This window comes from Delphinapterus leucas, chromosome 3, assembly GCF_059928025.1.
Source record: "Delphinapterus leucas isolate spDelLeu-1000000601 "Yukka" chromosome 3, BTC_Dleu_Yukka2, whole genome shotgun sequence".
Lineage (NCBI taxonomy): Eukaryota > Metazoa > Chordata > Mammalia > Artiodactyla > Monodontidae > Delphinapterus > Delphinapterus leucas.
In genome coordinates this window covers 31,752,977-31,772,875 of record NC_143131.1, presented here as the reverse complement: position 1 = coordinate 31,772,875, position 19,899 = coordinate 31,752,977, and the positions used below count along the sequence as shown (strand labels likewise).

Sequence of the window (19,899 nt, the reverse complement as noted above, 5' to 3'; positions counted from 1 at the left end):
GCAAATAGACACACACACACCGTTTTGTTTATCCATTCATATGTTGATGAACACTTGGGTTGTTTCCACCTTCTAGCTATTAAGAATAATGCTGCTATGAACATTGATGCACAAGTATCTGAGTCCTTGCTTTCAATTTTCTTGTTTACATACATGGGAATGGAATTGCTGGATCATGTGGTAGTTCCATGTTTAATTTTTTGAGGAACCACCATACTATTTTCCACAGTGGCTGCACCATTGTGCATTCCCACCAGCAATGCACAGGGTTCAATTTCTCTACATCCTCCCCAACACTTGTTATTTTCCATTTTAAAATAATAACCATCCTAATGGAAGTGAGTTGTATTTCGTTGTAGCTTTGATTTGAATCTCCCTAATGATTAATGCTGTTTAATGCATTTGCTTACCATTTATATATCTTCAGCTAGTCCAGGTTGCTTGACTGCGTTGGGGGATGAAGGTGACTCTGAGGGGTCTGAGCAGTGATCAGGCCATGGTGGACTATGGCTGCTGCAATTACCTATTCACAACTTAAGTAGGCACGGAAGCACCAAGAGATGCCCCCATGAATCCTTTGAGTTACAAAAATCCTGCCTAGCTTCTCATGATAATCAGAGTTTATTTTTCTCTAACAGTAGAGTAACCTCTGCCTTTGCTGGTCCACTGGCACAAGGAGCCCAAAGAGACCAGATGGTATTAATAGTTGCAAGTTCAGTGAAATTCTTATTTCATTCTCTAGTACAAGTGTTCCCTTGAGAAGTTAATCTGACAAAGCCCAAAATTTCAGAAAAGAGAAGCACAAAATCTGAAAATATGTCACTGGTAATGATGATGAGAGGACTAATCTCTCTTCTACCTCTTGTTTTCTGGATCTATGTACGCCGACCATTGGGAATTAGCGCCATGTATAGGTCACTGATTCAAAGCTTTCCCCACATTTCTGGGACTGTGCTCTCTCCCACCTTCTCAGAACATTGTCCTTGAAATGGAGAATTGCCCGAATGTATTGAAGGTCATTTAACCATCTAATAAGCTAGACACTTTGCGCTAAAGAAGTATGTGACAAAGCGAGTGTGTCTTGTGTTCATGTACCCACTGACACACCACTTTTGCCACAAAATGGGTCCCCTCATTAAAGGTAATGTGCTGATAGACCAGTCATTCTGTAAACCTCTGAAACTGTCCTTCTAGCCCTCAGCCAAGACTGAATCAGAAGTAATACCTAATCCAGAGAAAAATGCAGTGACTTGTGCCTCCGTCAATATTTAAAGAATCCGGGATATGTCTAAAGCCCAGGTCCCCGACCCCCGGGACCTGTTAGGAACCAGGTTGCACAGCAGGAGGTGAGCAGCGGGAGAGCAAGCGAAGCTTCATCTGCCGCTCCCCATCGCTCGCATTACCACCTGAATCATCCACCCCACCCCGCCCCCGTCCGTGGAAAAATTGTCTTCCACGAAATCAGTCCCTTGTGCCAAAAAGTTGGGGACCGCTGAAGACCAGCGGTCATTATATCCCTGCGCAATCCACTTGTTTAGTCTTTACAAAACCTTTCAAATCAAAAATATTTGGGGCCACCTTGACAATCGTTATCATTAACATGACCACCACTAAGTACCACTGCTACTGCATGTCCCAGCACTTCGCCTTCCACGTGCACTTCATCTTGACCTCTGGCAACTGAGAGTCTCGGGAATTGCAATGGGGTCTTATTGCTGTGAGTGATGCACTTCCCAAGTCCCATCCCAAGGGCCTGTTTTCTAGGTCTACTACTGGTACCAGTTGTCTTGGTTTAGTATCTTAGATCATGTTTCCTAGGAAACGTACTCTGGGGTGGATATTTACATGCAGGAGGTATACTGAGGAGTGTTCTCGACAGCAACTCCTGTAAGGGAGTGAGGAAAGCAGGAGTGAGCAAGGGAGAGGCTGAACTGTGACACAGTTGCAACAGAGAGTTTGGGGGTTCCATGGAAATCTCTGGAGCTGAGCTTGCCTTTCGAAGATGTCTCAAATTGAGGCAAGGCTACTTTACCCCCAACTCTACCAGTCATTGGGTTGGGCTGGGGGGATGGGCTGTCAGCTTGGGGGAAGCAGCTCCTTTTGGCCAAGGCCACACCTGAAAGGTATTCAGCTGTGAACCATCAGCCGGCAACAGTCTCAGCGACAGAAGGGGCTGAAGGCGAGATGGGGGGGGTGCCCCCCTTCATTTACTACTTTTAAAGAGAAAGCAGCGTCAAGACAAATGCTTTGCTGCAGATACTCTATTTGGGAAGTGATGTCAGGGAGCAAGAGTGAGGCACACGGGGCTTCTCTGGTGGCACAGTGGTTGAGAGTCCGCCTGCCGATGCAGGGGACGCGGGTTCGTGCCCCGGTCCGGGAAGATCCCACATGCCGCGGAGCGGCTGGGCCCGTGAGCCATGGCCGCTGAGCCTGCGCGTCCGGAGCCTGTGCTACACAACGGGAGAGGCCACAACAGTAAGAGACCCGCGTACCGCAAAAAAAAAAAAAAAAAGTGAATTGAAAAAAAAAAAGAGTGAGGCACAAGAGAGTGAAGAAGAAGGAAGAAAAGCCAGCGCAAAGACGTGCTATACGGTTGTTTGCTGCTTTAGAAGACTGCTGCTCAATGCGCGAGATCTCAGGAGCCTTAGGAGGTTCAGCCCAGAAGTTTCTGCCTAGGGCAATAATGGAGAAGAACTTATCAACTGGCTCCCACCGGTCAAGGTTGGCGCCATGGGTATTAAACTTCCCTACGCTTCTGGGTTTCCCCTGTGTGAGTGCTGAGAGAGCCAAGAAAAGGTGTTGTAGAAGTCAGCATGGCTTCCCTAGGAGTAGAGTGAAATTGAAGGGTATCTAGTACTTCTGATAATATCTGGCAGAATTTAAAATGTAAACACTCTATGATCCAGATTTCACTTACAGGAGTTTATACTAGAGAAATTTGTGTTTAGAGGTGCAAATATCTATGTGAATTTGCTAGGCTTTGGGCCTCACTGCCTGGGTTGGAGGCCAGGCTCTACCACTGTAAATGCGACACCTGTAAATTATGTCATGTCTCACATAGGGTTGCTAAGAGTGTGAACTGAGTTAAAACATACAGTAGGCTTTGAACACTGCCTTGCACATAGTAAAGTCTCAATGTATGTCAGTTATTATTAATATTACTCTTTCAAGGATATTTATTACAGCTACTATCTGTAGTGATAAAAGATGAGAACCTAAATATCTATTAATTAAATACTAGATAAAGAAATTATAGTATGACCACACATAGAGAAGTATCACATACACCATATGTGGAAAAAACAAAGTGGAGAAAAGTGTGCCTAGTATGCTCCCATTTGTGTAAAATACGTGTGTAAGTACATATGCAATACAGATTTATTAGTGTTTACCACTAGCCGGTTCTCCTCTGCTTCCTGGGTACACAGAAGATTGCTCTTTCCAGTTAAGTGAACCATGTGATTAACTCTGGCCAGTGTGAGTCCAAGTAGGAGAGAAAAGCCTCTGTGTAACGTCCCAGCTCTCTCTTCCCTGGAAACCACATGCCAAGATGGCAGTGTCACAAGGTGATACAGCTTAAACATGTAGTTTGATAGAGAAACAAAAACTTTGTTCTGTCTAGCCACTGAGATTTTGGGTTAAATTTGTTACCACAGCACAACCCAGCCTATCCTGGCTATTTTAATATGATGCCATAAAGGAGATGAAAAAAATGAAAACACTGGTTGCTCCTGGGGAGGAGAACTGGGGGAACAAAGGGTCAGGGGTTGGAGGGAGACTTATTTTGCCCACTATACCCTTTTGTATAACTTGAAATTTTAGATTACAAGTGCATAAAATTGAAAAATTAAGGGGACTTCCCTGGCAGTCCAGTGGTTAAGACTTCGCCTTCCAATGCAGGGGGTACACGTTCAATCCCTGGTCAGGGAGTTAAGACCCCATGTGCCTCGTGGCCAAAAACCCAAAAACATAAAACAGAAGCAATATTGTAACAAATTCAATAAAGACTTTAAAAAATGGCCCACATCAAAGGAATCTTAAAAAAAAAAATTAAGCATAGTTTGGGTCTGACGAAACCATCAATCTTCCCTAAAATTTAGGAGAACCTGAAGCCCTCATCCCCCTGAAAACAAGAACAGAAACAAAAGACAAAAACCCTCCACCCTCCCCTCCCCGAAAAAGACAAAAACCACAGATCGTTTAGCCTGATTACATTGTTTTCTCCAAGAATGTTCAGCAGCTTGAATAAAGATGCAGAAAAGGACCTCTTGGGCAAAGAAGGCAGTAAAGGTAGGAGGGAGTGGAGGAGTAGATTGCGAGGAAGTGGGGGGTCATTTCACTGGACGTCTCCAAGGGCTGGAGTTTATGCAGTGGTGCCAGAGGAAGTAATGAGGAAGAATAATTGCTGGTGATCAGGAGTTAGACACTTGAGGAAAAGATGTACTAGTCATGAAGGGGTCCAGGAACTGGCAGCTGAGATAGGCTAAAGTAAAAGGTAGCGTGATTTTGATATTTTAATACAAGTACTCTAAACGTTGGTCTTCTTTCATATTTCATTATGCTTATAATATTCTGACTGATTGCAAAATACATGGCATATTTCATAACATAGAGGGTAATGAGGAAAGAAATCTTTATCATTTTTCCCTCAGGAGCTTTTGCAAAGAAATTTCTGATTTTTCTATAAATTTTATATGCAAAGGATGGCATGACATGTTGATCAATAGTGACCAAGCCGGATATTTGCAGAACAGTTATGACAAAAGGGGATGAATAATGAAGAAGATAAAAGATAACCTTGACAGATAACTCAGTTAAGAGGGAAACTGGGAAGTGTTTAAAGATCCTGATTCATACCAATAGGCCATTCTATGGAATTACATCTAAAATAATAAACAGTATTTATATAGATGATCCCCTTGAGTCAAAGAAAATTTTTTTTGGTGACTAGAGAACTATGGCATTTTGGAAAATAGATGAAGGATTTTATTAACATGATATAATAGAACCCTCCTCAATAATACTGTAGCAAATATTGTGGGAGAAAATTAATTAATCAAAGTACTTATTCAGCAACTAGACAACAGGATGGGGCTGTTTGATCCCAGATCTTAAGGTACTTTCAGTTCATTTGGAGAGATGTGTAATAATGAGATATTCCTCACAAGAATGATGGAAAGAAAATGATATAGTACTCATTGATGAATTTCAAGATAAAGAATAAAACTGGTATGGAAACTCAGAGAATGGTGAGCTCAGGGTAGATGAAATATGTAGTGAAGACTCAGTGGAAGTTATCATCAACTGGATTTGGAATTAGAAGACCTGGATTAGAATCTGGTGCTGTCATTTACTAGCTTGAACAAGTTTACTTAATTTGCCCCTGCTTCTTAATTTGTAAAGTAAGAGTGATAATATTTACCTTGCCGTATTGTGAAGTACTTGTCCTATTGTCCTCAGATCTATTTCTTGCTCTTTCTGTATCACAGTTGAGTGGAGGTGACAAGCGGCTGCATGTTCTGGGTGCTGTGGATTAAACTGTGTCCTGTCAAATTGATATATTGAAGCATGTATTGAATATGACTGTATCTGGAGATAGGGTCTTCAGGAGGTAATTAAGGTTAAATGAGGTCATAAGAGTGGGGCCCTAATCCAATAGGACTGTGGCCTTATGAGAAGGGGAGAGAGCAATCTCTACCCACCTGCTCCCACTGGCCATGTGAAAACACAAAGAAGGCAGCATTCTACAAGCCAGGGAGAGAATCCTCACCAAAAAATGATCATGCTGGCACCTTGATTTGGGGCTTTCCAGCCTTAAGGACTGTGAGAAATACATGTCTGTTCTTTAAGTCACCCAATCTATGGTATTTTGTTATGGCAGCCTGAGCTAAGACACCAGGTTCCCATGTCAGGAGCATCAGGTGAATGGCAGTTACAGGAGGAGACTGAAAAGTGGGATGAAGGGAAAAGCCAGAGTATTTCTCTTCTTTCTGCCTCAGCAGCATCTCCAGCCTCTTTCATGACTCAGCTCCCTGCATTTAAGCAGACTGTGCTTCTAGCTTTTGCTGGGGAAGTATGGCCCTGGGTTCCAGTAATGCCACCTCCTCCTCCTTTTGTCTTTCAAGCCCCACAGCTCTCTGCTTTTACTCATCTCTGAGTTGCCTCAACTGTCTCCCATTTCCCTTTCACCTTTTCCATCACCTGTAATATCAATTTCCTGTATTAAAGTCCCTCTGTCGTTAACATGTAACTATGTCTTCTATTCTCTGGTTGAATTTTGACTAAGACAAAGAGTAAATTTTAAAATGTAATATTGTGAAGCTGTATGTAATGTGCCATACAAGTAATAATTATACATGCATACAGATGTCATACTACGCATATCTGTTTTTGCTTGTCCTGCCCATTATGGCTGTGGAACCATATTTGTGATGTCTTTTTTGATCTAACTGATAGTTCCAGAGAACCCAAAGAGGGCCCATCACAGGGCACAAGGTTGATCTAATCACAGTCCCTTTCTTAGTAATTGGAACTAAGAAACATAAAGGAACATTCTAGCTGGTGGTTGTCACTGGAGCTGAGAAGCCAAGCTATGAAGTCATGTCTGACGACCATGTTCCGATAAGTAGAAGAATCTAGTTAAGAGAGAGAGGACCAAGTGGTAGGTCACATGGCTCCTGGGAAGTAGAGAGTGTAGCCTTGGTTCCAGATAACTTTCCATTCCCCAGTTCCAGTTTTATACAGGCTTGGTACATTCCTACCACTATATTTTATGAGATTCTTTTATATGCTTTGTGTATCTGCATTGGGGTTAGCTTATTTGGATATCTGGGTTTTTGAGTCCTAACTGGGTTTTTGAGTCCTAACTAGGACATCCCTGTACACACACACACACACACACACACACACTTCTTCAGATGTTGAGTTGCCTTTAAAAGTATTTAGCTTGTGATAGGGCAAGGAGGCAGTTATATGGAATTCTGTTTAGAATGAACAACAGGAGCAATAGTTTGTAGATAAGAGAGATTAGACTCTAGAATACCTTGTTGACTGCTCTGCTTGTTTTCACTAACCGAGAATTTATCAAGATATCTTAAAGGTTTGGGTGAAATTGTTTTTAAGCTAACTTTAGTAGGAATTTTATCGTCTTTATTCTATAGTTACCTAATAATGTTGGTGTTCCCTGATGCTTGCTTTAAAATAACGTAAGTATATCATTCAAAACAAAGAATCAATGATCATAACATTAAAATGTATTAAAAGCTATATTTATAAACAGCATGTTTCCTCCATGTCCTGAAGGTCATGCCACCAGGTTTCTTCAAAATCAGATCAGGAAGAGAATACAGTAAAAAAGGGCTCTCTAGAAACTATCTTATTTGTCATTTCCTGAAGATAAATTTTTGAAACTCACTCAGATCACTTAATGGATCTTAATGACCAGACACAGCACAGTTTTCGTGCGTTGGTTTGTCTTGCTATGAGGTATTTTGCAGTCATTCATTCCCTGCCCAGAAGCATCTTGCTACTGAGATGAACAACACTCCTGTGTTGATCACGGCTACATTCTAAAACAGGCTGAAATGTTTTTTGGTTTCAATGTAAAATGTAACCAAGAAGTTACTTGGATGGAAACATGAAATATGCTGTCAGAGGAAAGTCTCAGTTACAAAGTTTTAAAAGACATTGGTCAACTTCACCAATATCTGGAAATTGTTTCTTTTAAAACAAAGGATATTTTCTGGACACAGTACTTGTGTGTACTACAGTGAGTTTTACCTGGTTACACAAATCCATTTGTTGTCAAAGGGCAACATATATTTTAATGAACTTTATGATTAGAGATAGTCATGTATTTTTTATTATCTTCAACTATATAATTTGAGCTGGCAGTAAAGATCACATAGCCCATGGAAGAAAGCGTAAGAGTTTCTCCCCACTCCAAGTATTAGATCATATTAATGATACCAATAATCACTTATATGTTATGTATATTTGGCTGCTATTGTAAAATGGTCAAATATTCAAATTAAGATATAGAGTTTTGTCTTTCATGTTATCAGAAAAATTCAGTAGGGTGAGAGAGGGTTAGATTAGGAGTTTGGGATTAGCAGATGCAAACTGGTATGTATAGAATGGATAAACAACAAAGTCTTACTGTGTAGCACAGGGAACTCTATTCAATATCCTGTGGTAAACCATAATGGAAAAGAATATGAAAAAGAATGTGTATATATATATATATATATATGTATAACTGAGTCACTTTGCTGTAAAGCAGTAATTAACACAACATTGTAATTCAACTATACTTCAATTTAAAAATAAATTTAAAAAAAGAAATAAAAGAAACAATCAGTAGTTATTATTAGAAACAAGACTCATTCTAGGTTTCTAAACCTGTTTCTTTGTCTCTTACAGAATCATACTTCTATGAAAAGGTCATAGGGAAAATTTTCTGAAACCTAATTTTGATGAATTAATTTATTAATAATTTAGCTTTCTATTGAATGCTTCAATAATATAACGTAGAATTAGTATCAGAAAACATTTCTTTTTTTAATAATTAAAAATATTTATTTATTTTATTTATTTATTTATGGCTGCATTGGGTCTTGGTTGCGGCATGCAGGATCTTTGTTGAGGCATGCTGGATCTTTCGTTGTGGCGCTCAGGCTTCTCTCTAGTTGTGGCATGTGGGTTTTCTCTCTCTAGTTGTGGCACGCAGGTTCCAGGGCACGTGGGCTCTGTAGTTTGCAGCACGTGGGCTCTCTTGTTGAGGCGTGCGAGCTCAGTAGTTGTGGTGCATGGGCTTAGCTGCCTTGTGGCATGTGGGATCTTAGTTCCCTGACCAGGGGTCGAGCCCACGTCCCCTGTATTGGAAGGTCAATTGTTTACCACTGGACCACCAGGAAAGTCTCGGTACCAGAAAATACTTCTTTAAAAGGCAAGTGTTACTAGAGAATGGACTTGAGGATATGGGGAGGGGGAAGGGTAAGCTGTGACAAAGCGCGAGAGAGGCATGGACATATATACACTACCAAACGTAAGGTAGATAGCTAGTGGGAAGCAGCCGCATAGCACAGGGAGATCAGCTCAGTGCTTTGTGACCGCCTGGAGGGGTGGGATGGGGAGGGAGGGAGGGAGGGAGACGCAAGAGGGAAGAGATATGGGAAGATGTGTATATGTATAACTGATTCACTTTGTTGTAGAGCGGAAGCTAACACACCATTGTAGAGCAATTATACTCCAATAAAGATGTAAAAAAAAATAAATAAAAATAAAAGGAGGTGTCTTACTCAGCCATAAAAAGGAACGAAATTCAGTTATTTGTAGTGAGGTGGATGGACCTAGAGTCTGTCATACAGAGTGAAGTAAGTTCAAAAGAGAAAAACAAATACCATATGCTAACGCATATATATGGAATCTAGAAAAATGGTACTGATGGACCTAGTGGCAAGGCAGGGATAAAGACACAGACATAGAGAACGGACTTGAGGACACAGGGAGGGGGAAGGGTAAGCTGGGATGAAGTGAGAGAGTAGCATTGACATATATATACTACCAAATGTAAAATAGATAGCGAGTGGGAAGCTGCTGCAAAGCACAGGGAGATCAGCTCGGTGCTTTGAGACGCCCTAGAATGGTGGGATAGGGAGTGTGGAAGGGAGGCTCAAGAGGGAGGTGATATGGGGATATATGTATACACATAGTGGATTCACTTTGTTGTACAGCAGAAACTAACACAACATTGTAAAGCAATTATACTCCAATAAAGATGTATTAAAAAAAAATAAAAGGCAGGTGTCTTATGCATTTTAAAATTAAATGTTTTAAAATAAGAAAATTTTGTTTAAAAATTGGTCCTACTGGACCCTTTAACCATAACAGGTGCTGTACTAATATTTAGTGTTTTGCATTTCATTGCTGTCAAGATCTGTCTTTTAAGTTCTGCCACTTTTCTTTTTTACACATCTGATATCGCTTCTGACATCACCATGAGATGAACCTGCTCCATAAGCCCAGTGGTCCCAGAAGGTAGATGAGAGACATATGGAGCAGAGCTGCCTCATTTGAGCTGCCCAACCACAAGCCCAGCCAAGATCAGCCAACCACAAGCTCATGAGCTATATAAATACCTCTTGATGTAAGGCTAATGAAGATTTGTGGTCGTGTTAAGCATTGTTGTTGTAGTCATAGTTAACTGGTATGACAGTAATGGTAGATTATTATTGAACTCAGTAGTTCCAATAACATTTTGGTTCCCTCTTTTGTAATTGTGACAAATGTAATAGTTTCCCTAGTGGATCACTTTATGGTGTTCTGGGAATCATTCTGGAAGCTCAGTATAGAGTTTGCTGCTTCAATACTTCAAACAATTTTTATCTAATTCCCTTTCTGCTTGAAATAACTATACAACCTCACATCCATTAGCGTGGCTACTATAGAAAAACAAAACAGAAATAACAAGTGTTGGTAAGGATATGGAGATACTGTAACATTTTCACACTGTTTTGGGGAATGTAAAATGGTACAGCTGCTATGGAAAACAGTATGGTAGGTCCTCAAATAATTAAAAATGGAATTATCATGTTATCCAGCAATTCCACTTCTGCGTATGTACCCAAAAGAATTGAAAGCAGGGACTTGAAGAGAGACTTGTATACCCATATTTATAGCATTATGCACAATAGCCAAGGGGTGGAAGCAATCTAAGTGTCCATCAGCAGACAAATGGATAAACAAACTGTGGTATATACAGACACTGGAATATTATTCAGACTTAAAAAGGAAGGAAATTCTGACACATGCTACAACATGGATGAACCTCGAGGATATTACATTGAGTGAAATACTACATGATTCAATTTATGTGAGGTACCTAAGGTAATCAAATTCAAAGAGATAAAAAATAGAATGGTGATTCCCAGGAACTGGAAAGAGGGAGTTTGGGGTATTATTGCTTAATGGGTACAGAGTTTCAGTTTTGCAAAATGAAAAGAGTTCTGGAGATGGATGGTGATGGTGGTTATACGACAGTGTAAATGTACTTAATACCACTGAACTGTACACTTAAAAATGGTTAAAGACATAGAAAACAAACTATGGTTACCAAAGAGGAAAGGGGTAGGGAGGGATCAGTTAGGAGCTTGGGATGAATAGATACACATTCCTTTATATAACATAGTTAAACAACAAGGTCCTACTACATAGCACAGAGAGCTATGTTCACTATCTTGTAATAACCTATAATGGAAAAGAATCTGAAAAAGAATATATATTTATACATACATATATATATGACTGAATCACTTTGTTATACACCAGAAACTAACACAACGTCGTAAATCAACTCTACTTACATTTTAAAAATTTATTTATTTATTTATTTTTGGCTGTGTTGGGTCTTCGCTGCTGCGCACAGGCTTTTCTCTAGTTGCGGTGAGCGGGGGTCACTCCTCGTTCTGGTGTGCGGACCTCTCACTGCGCTGGCCTCTCTTGTTGTGGAGCACAGGCTCCAGACACGCGGGCTTCAGTAGTTGTGGCTCATGGGCTCTAGAGTGCAGGCTCGGTAGTTGTGGCACACAGGCTCAGTTCCTCTGTGACATGTGGGATCTTCCCGGACCAGGGCTTGAACCCGTGTCCCTTGCATTGGCAGGTGGATTGCTAACCACTGCATCACCAGGGAAGTCCCAACTCTACTTAATTTTTTAAAAAAATGGTTAAGACGGTAAATTTTATGTTGTATGTCTCTTACCACAAGTAAAAATAATTTTAAAATGAAAAAAATAACTAGAGAGATTTACTTGTCTGTACTAAAACCTGAATGATTCACCAGATGAGAGCAGAGACCTCTGGGAAGGACCATACCAATCATTCACAATAATTCCCAAACTGGCCTCTGCATTTGATGTCATTCATGACATTCCACATACCCCCACCCAGTAGAGGGAGTCTAATTAAGGTTGAGGAGGGGACCCTCTTTTTGATCATGAAGGGGTGTTTCTTCCTAATCTGAGTGAAGAATAGAAAGTAGAGAATTCAGTCTTATAGTGTCTCGTATCTGCAGAGTTGTTTTCCTTATTAGGATCCCCTTTGGTGGCTGATACAGACGGGTTATCCCACCTAGTAGCTCACTGGGATGACTGTCCACTCAGATGAGGGCATTATAAGTACCACATAATGAGACCCGGCAACTCATGGAGCCTTCCTGGTGGGGCTCTGTGTTCCATGTGAGGCCACGCATACCTGCTTCTACTCTTCTGAGGAGAAGAGCAATGCCACCTCTTCAGTTTTCCTCCAAATCACTGAGATGTGGGATTTGAGTTGCAGAGATGCATTATGAAGCCTGATAATGGACCAGGCTTCAGTCCCAGTGATTCCCAGTGGAAAAAAATCAGGAAGTCCTAGTGTGATAAACTGAGATGGGCATGTGGCAGGTTGTGGGAGCAAAGAACAAATTCAGGAAAAGCTAAGTGAAAGGGTGGAAGACAGTTGCTAGAAGAGGAAGCATGGGACCTAGCTTTCAATTTTACTGAGTGCTAGTGCTGGCTACACAATGTGTGATGAGTCAGCCTGGGTTAAAGGCACAGTTGGAGATAAACCTTAGATTACCTTGATTTTTGTACAAGAAAATTATCTTACTAAAATTGGTAAATATTTTGGCCCTGAACCTTACTCCTTTAACCTTCTGCATTAAAACTGAACACATTAAAAGGAAAAAGTCACTGCAGGTGAAGGTTGGCTTGAGGAGTTACTCTGGGCTCTGCCTCCCACTCTCCCTATCAAACTTTGTTCTCCCTGGCTCCTGTTTTGTGATTCCACACCCACATTATCCTTGCATCACCCAGAGGACTGACCACTCTGGCCCTAACCTTGAGGAACTCAATTTAGTTGAGGAGACAGCCATATAGACAGATTCAAATAGTAGATAGCAAGTGCTGAAACAGGGACATAACTCAAGTGCTATGGAAACGGAAGACAAAGCAGCTAATTCTACCTGGGGCTATTGGAGATGCAAGAACACAAAGGCTCTGAAAGATGAAGAGGGGATATCCAAGCCAAGAGGTTAGGCAAGGACATTTCAGGAAGAAGGACCACAGGTCTTCTCTATCTAGATGTGATTCTTGGGATCTTCATTTTTAGGCAAGTAAACAGTCTGGGCTGGTTGTGAACTTGGAGACTCCCCATGTGTTCCTTGACAGCTATTGGGGAAAGAGTCCATTTGGAAAGTTAGTGTTTTGGAAAAATTTTTTTTTAAAAAGTTAACTCCTCTTTGAGAAACCATCTCTGATATGTAACTTCTAAAAAGGTAGGCATTTGAAGGGGCTTCCCTGGTGGCGCAGTGGTTGAGAGTCTGCCTGCCGATGCAGGGGACACGGGTTCGTGCCCCGGTCCGGGAAGATCCCACATGCCGCGCAACGGCTGGGCCCGTGAGCCATGGCCGCTGAGCCTGCGTGTCCGGAGCCTGCGCTCCACAATGGGAGAGGCCACAACAGTGAGAGGCCCGCGTAACGCAAAAAAAAAAAAAAAGGTAGGCATTTGCTTCTTGTGAGTTGAGAACTTTAATGGATGAGGTACATAATCTGAAAGTAATAGCCACAGGAAATATTAGGATCAAATCACAAGTACAAAGTCAACTTGATGTATATATTGCTTTTCCTTTTTTTGGACTGGCTGGTTTTTTTTTTAAAGGAAAAACAATTGAACCTCTGAATCATGTGATTTTTAACTTAAAAAAAAAACCAAAAAGCAAAATCAAACAACCTCTAAACATGCTACTGTATGTTCCATAAACAAAGAAAGCAAAGTGGCCAAGTAGAGGTATATAGGACGAGATAGTACCTCAGCCTGGAGCAAGCAGGAATTCAAGTAATTAATGTTTCTGCAGACCAGTGACAGAGAGTCTCTTACTCAGGTTGCTAAAGGGAGAATGTCACAACAGAACTGACATCACTCCTTTCTACAAAGCAACAAGGCATCTTGAAAGCTCAACTTCTTGGTGAAGTTTTATGGTTGGTGGCAGGATTTAGTTCACGCGTGTGAAAAGACAGCTCAGTCTGCGATGAAAACTCTTCAAAGGAGAACCTCCCCTCAACAGTCTTACTGAGAAACTTCAGCCAACACATAATCAAATTCACTTTTGGGATAAGTCTATCCCAAAATTTTGCAGTGGGAAGAGAGGTAGGTACAGTTACCCAGCCCACATTCACCGCTTCTTCCTTGACTGAATTGGATGGTAGTCGAAGAGAAGCTCTCCTACATTCATCTTCTAGGCCAGGAAAGATGAACAGAGGCAAAAGTGGGGTCTTGTCCTTCACAGATTAATTTTGGTTCTGGCAGGCTGTGAGCCATAAGCGTCCTGTTCCCACTACATGCACTCTGGGATCAGAGAAGTTAGCGCCCATGCTCATGTCTGTCTGTCAGTTAGATCTCCTTGGTTTAGTGACTCCTGTGGATCTATGGCAGTTGAGACAGAAACCTCACATGGGTGCCTCCATGACTGCATGGTCACCAAGTGATGTGTCACATCAGACACTGAAGACAGAGGACATGGGGATCCTTCAGTGAGCACCTCATCATCAACTCCTAGGATAGAATCAGTATTCGGTAGTTTCAAGGACTCTCCACCAAGGCTGGGCTGAGAATTCATAGACACCAGGTTTTTACTGGTTACTGAAGGCTCTTCAAGCAAACTACTGCCCATTAGTGGCTTATCAGTTTGTTCCTGCTCTTGACTCCCAGCTGCTCCCGTCTGCAAGTGATGCTTTCTCACATGCACATTCCTGCTCCCACTCTGAGAGAAGGTCTTCCCACGGACTTGACGCTGATGTGGCTTCTCTCCTGACTGAAACACCAAATGTTTTGGAAGACTAGAATACTCACCAAAGGAACTGCCGCATCCTTCGGCTTCACAAAGGAAAGGTTTCTTTCCTGTGTGGACGCGCAGGTGGTTCTTCAGGTTTCCAGCTGTAGTGAACTGCTTACCACAGTTAGACTCAGGACACATAAAGGGCTTCTCCCCATTGTGGGTCCTCATGTGCACCTTCAGCCTCTGCAGTACATAGAAGCTTTTCCCACAACCTGCTGCAGGGCAGATAAAGGAGCGTCATTTCGATCAGTTTTTTTTTTTTTTTTTTGCCGTACGCGGGCCTCTCACTGTTGTGGCCTCTCCCGTTGCGGAGCACAGGCTCCGGACACGCAGGCTCAGCGGCCATGGCTCACGGGCCCAGCCGTTCCGCGGCATGTGGGATCTTCCCGGACCGGGGCACGAACCCGTGTCCTCTGCATCGGCAGGCGGACTCTCAACCACTGCGCCACCAGGGAAGCCCTCAATCAGTTTTGAGGTGGTACTTAAAGTGAGCTGGCCACACAGATGTCTGGTCACAGCCTTCAACTGTACACTTAGCTTCTTCTCCATTTGAGGAAGGGGCCCAGAATCTTCGGGTTGCCCATCATCAGAAGCAAGGAGGACATTTCTCCATTGCTGCTGGTTTGCACATTCTTTGCCAGTTGTGCACGAGTAGCAGCAATCAAACTGTCATGGGCCAACTCCTGAACCCGGAGGATCCATGGAATGCTACTGTCTGTGCTCTCACTGGAGAAGAAATCATTCCCTGAATCCTTTGCCTCATCTTGTACAAACACTAAGTGTTCAGCTGAAGAGCCCAGACTCTTGTTAGGTTAAGAAGAATAAAAGAAGTGCTATCACTTGGCTGTAGATCTTGCAACAAGCTAAGAGACTCTGGAGTGGACAAAGACTCCAGAGGCTTCTGTACAATCTGAGCCCTCGTCTCTTCTCTGTCTGGACCCACATTCACCTGAAGGCTTCTCAACACAGCTCAGGAAGTAACCTCCTTGGAGGAGTTAGTATATTTAGAGTATTATCTGGAAACATTAGCCGACTTCATTCTGAGGCCTCAGTCACTGGAAGGAGGGACAAGCAAGTAATGTCTTTAGTTTCTGATTCTACTAGTCCCTGACTGGACGTATTCTGAACAAACTGTACCAGGAGCTCTGGTTTGAATTCTAACTCATCTGATAACATTGATTCAGCTTCCAAATCCTGTAGCTGTTCAGGGGACAGGTTAAAATGTTAATTCAGAGTCAATGAAACCTTCCTGTTATGCTCATATTCCTCTAGGAAGTGCTATGCTTTTCCTGTAAGATGCTGTGCTGGGTGGGTAATCAATTTAGAATTTCTGTCCCGGGCAGCCATCCGTCCGTCAGTCGGTCTATTGCTTTTTTTTAAAAAATGGTTCCAATAAAATTTTATTTATAAAATCAGGCAAGGGGCCTACCAGCCTAGTTTGCCAATTCTTAGTCTTAGGGAGCCCTGCACTATCTTTTTGTTTTTTTTTTAACATCTTTATTGGAGTATAATTGCTTTATATTGTTGTGTTAGTTTCTGCTGTATAACAAAGTGAATCAGCTGTATGTACACATGTATCTCCATATCCCCTCCCTCCTGCGTCTCCCTCCCACCCTCCCTATCCCACCCCTCTAAGCGGTCACAAAGCACCGAGCTGATCTCCCTGTGCTACGCAGCTGCTTCCCAATAGCTATCTATTTTACATTTGGTAGTGTATATATGTCCATGCCACTCTCCCACTTCGTCCCAGCTAACCCCTCCCCCTCCATGTCTCCTCAAGTCCATTCTCTATGGCTGCATCTTTATTCCTGTCCTGCCCCTAGGTTCATCAGAACCTTTTTTTTAGATTCCATATATATGTCTTAGCATACGTTATTTATTTTTCGCTTTCTGACTTACTTCACTTTGTATGACAGACTCTAGGTCCATCCACCTCACTACAAATAACTCAATTTCGTTTCTTTTTAAGGCTGAGTAATATTCCGTTGTATATATGTGCCACATCTTCTTTATCCATTCATCTGTCAATGGACAGTTAGGTTGCTTTCATGTCCTGGCTACTGTAAATAGTGATGCAATGAACATTGTGGTACATGACTCTTTTTGAATTATGGTTGTCTCAGGGTATATGCCCAATAGTGGGATTGCTGGGTCATATAGTAGTTCTATTTTTAGTTTTTTAAGGAACCTCCATACAGTTCTCCATAGTGGCTGTATCAATTTACATTCCCACCAACAGTGCAAGAGGGTTCCCTTTTCTCCAAACCCTCTCCAGCATTTATTGTTTGTAGATTTTTTGATGATGGCCATTCTGACCAGTGTGAGGTGATACCTCACTGTAGTTTTGATTTGCATTTCTCTAATGATTAGTGGTGTTGAGCATCCTTTCATGTGTTTGTTGGCAATCTTCTTTGGAGAAATGTCTATTTAGGTCTTCTGCCCATTTTTGGATTGGGTTGTTTGTTTTTTTGATTGAGCTACATGAGTTGCTTGTAAATTTTGGAGATTAATCCTTTGTCAGTTGCTTCATTTGCAAATATTTTCTCCCATTCTGAGGGTTATCTTTTCGCCTTGCTTACATTTTACTTTGCTGTGCAAAAGCTTTTAAATTTCATTAGGGGGCTTCCCTGATGGCACAGTGGTTGAGAGTCTGCCTGCCGATGCAGGGGACACGGGTTCGTGCCCAGGTCCAGGAAGATCCCACATGCCATGGAGCGGCTGGACCTGTGAGCCATGGCTGCTGAGCCTGCGCATCCGGAGCCTGTGCTCCACAATGGGAGAGGCCACAACAGTGAGAGGCCCACGTACCACAAAAAAAAAAAAAACAATTCATTAGGTAACATTTGTTTATTTTTGTTTTTATTTCCATTTCTCTAGGAGGTGGGTCAAAAAAGATCTTGCTGTGATTTATATCATAGAGTGTTCTGCTTATGTTTTCCTCTAAGAGTTTGATAGTGTCTGGCCTTACATTTAGGTCTTTAGTCCATTTTGAGTTTATTTTTGTGTATGGTTTTAGGGAGTGTTCTAATTTCATTCTTTTACATGTAGCTGTCCAGTTTTCACACCACCACTTATTGAAGAGGCTGTCTTTTCTCCATTGTATAGTCTTGCCTCCTTTATCAAAGATAAGGTGACCATATGTGTGTGGGTCTATCTCTGGGCTTTCTATCCTGTTCCATTGATCTATCTTTCTGTTTTTGTGCCAGTACCATACTGTCTTGATTACTGTAGCTTTGTAGTATAGTCTGAAGTCTGGGAGCCTGATTCCTCCAGCTCTGTTTTTCTTTCTCAAGATTGCTTTGACTATTCGGTGTCTTTTGTGTTTCCATACAAATTGTGAAAGTTTTTGTTCTAGTTCTGTGAAAAATGCTATTGGTAGTTTGATAGGGATTGCACTGAATCTGTAGATTGCTTTGGGTAGTATAGTCATTTTCACAATGTTGATTCTTCCAATCTAAGAACATGGTATATCTCTCCATCTGTTTTTATCATCTTTAATTTCTTTCATCAGTGTCTTACAGTCTTCTGCATACAGGTCTTTTGTCTCCTTAGGTATGTTTATTCCTAGGTATTTTATACTTTTTGTTGCAATGGTAAATGGGAGTGTTTCCTTAATTTCTCTTTCAGATTTTTCATCATTGGTGTATAGGAATGCAAGAGATTTCTGTGCATTAATTTTGTATCCTGCTACTTTACCAAATTCATTGATTAGATCTAGTAGTTTTCTGGTAGCATCTTTAGGATTCTATAGATTTAGTATCATGTCATCTGCAAACAGTGACAGCTTTACTTCTTCTTTTCTGATTTGTATTCCTTTTATTTCTTTTTCTTCTCTGATTGCTATGGCTAAAACTTCCAAAACTATGTTGGATAATAGTGGTGACAGTGGACAACCTTGTCTTGTTCCTGATCTTAGAGGAAATGGTTTCAGTTTTTCACCATTGAGAATGATGTTGGCTGTGGGTTTGTCATATATAGCCTTTATTATGTTGAGGTAAGTTCCCTCTATGCCTACTTTCTGGAGGGTTTTTATCATAAATGGGTGTTGAATTTTGTCAAAAGCTTTTTCTGCATCTACTGAGATGATCATATGGTTTTTCTCCTTCAATTTGTTAATATGGTTTATCACATTGATTGATTTGCATATATTGAAGAATCCTTGCATTCCTGGGATAAACGGCACTTGATCATGGTGTATGATCCTTTTAATGTGCTGTTGGATTCTGTTTGCTAGTATTTTGTTGAGGATTTTTGCATCTATGATCATCAGTGATATTGGCCTGTAGTTTTCTTTTTTTGTGACATCTTTGTCTGGTTTTGGTATCAGGGTGATTGATGGTAGCCTCATAGAATGAGTTTGGGAGTGTTCCTCCCTCTGCTATATTTTGGAAGAGTTTGAGAAGGGTAGGTGTTAGCTCTTCTCTAAATGTTTTTTAGAGAAGAATTCGCCTATGAAGCCATCTGGTCCTGGGCTTTTGTTTGTTGGAAGATTTTTAATCACAGTTTCAATTTCAGTGCTTATGATTGGTCTGTTTATATTTTCTATTTCTTCCTGGTTGAGTCACGGAATGTTGTACTTTTCCAAGCATTTGTCCATTTCTTCCAGGTTGTCCATTTTATTGGCATATAGTTGCTTGTAATAATCTCTCATGATCCTTTGTATTTCTGCAGTGTCAGTTGTTACTTCTCCTTTTTCATTCCAAATTCTGTTGATTTGAGTCTTCTCCCTTTCTTTCTTGATGAGTCTGGCTAGTGCTTTATCAACGTTCTTTATCTTCTGAAAGAACCAGCCTTTAGTTTTATTGATCTTAGCTATTGTTTCCTTCATTTCTTTTTCATTTATTTCTGATCTGATCTTTATGATTTCTTTCCTTCTGCTAACTTTGGGGTTTTATTGTTATTCTTTGCCTAATTGCTTTAGGTGTAAGGTTCGGTTGTTTATTTGAGATTTTCCTTCTTTCTTTAGGTAAGATTGTATTGTTATAAACTTCCTTCTTAGAACTGCTTTTGCTGCATCCCATAGGTTT

At 41.3% G+C, this 19,899-nt stretch overlaps 1 long non-coding RNA gene and 1 pseudogene across 2 annotated transcripts in view; one reads left to right on the top strand and one right to left on the bottom strand.

Moving 5' to 3' along the window:
* Positions 1-4,142: 4,142 nt before the first annotated feature.
* The window catches only part of LOC111187468 (uncharacterized), a 92,470-nt gene continuing 76,713 nt past the window's right edge, over positions 4,143-19,899 (top strand). Inside the window, exon 1 of one of the 2 annotated variants that reach the window (XR_002648131.2) lies at positions 4,143-4,290. This is a non-coding gene — a long non-coding RNA (uncharacterized LOC111187468). The remainder of the gene's footprint in view (positions 4,291-19,899) is intronic. The other variant, XR_016392625.1, reaches the window with a different exon arrangement.
* LOC111187461 (zinc finger protein 410-like) lies at positions 14,299-17,132 on the bottom strand (annotated as a pseudogene).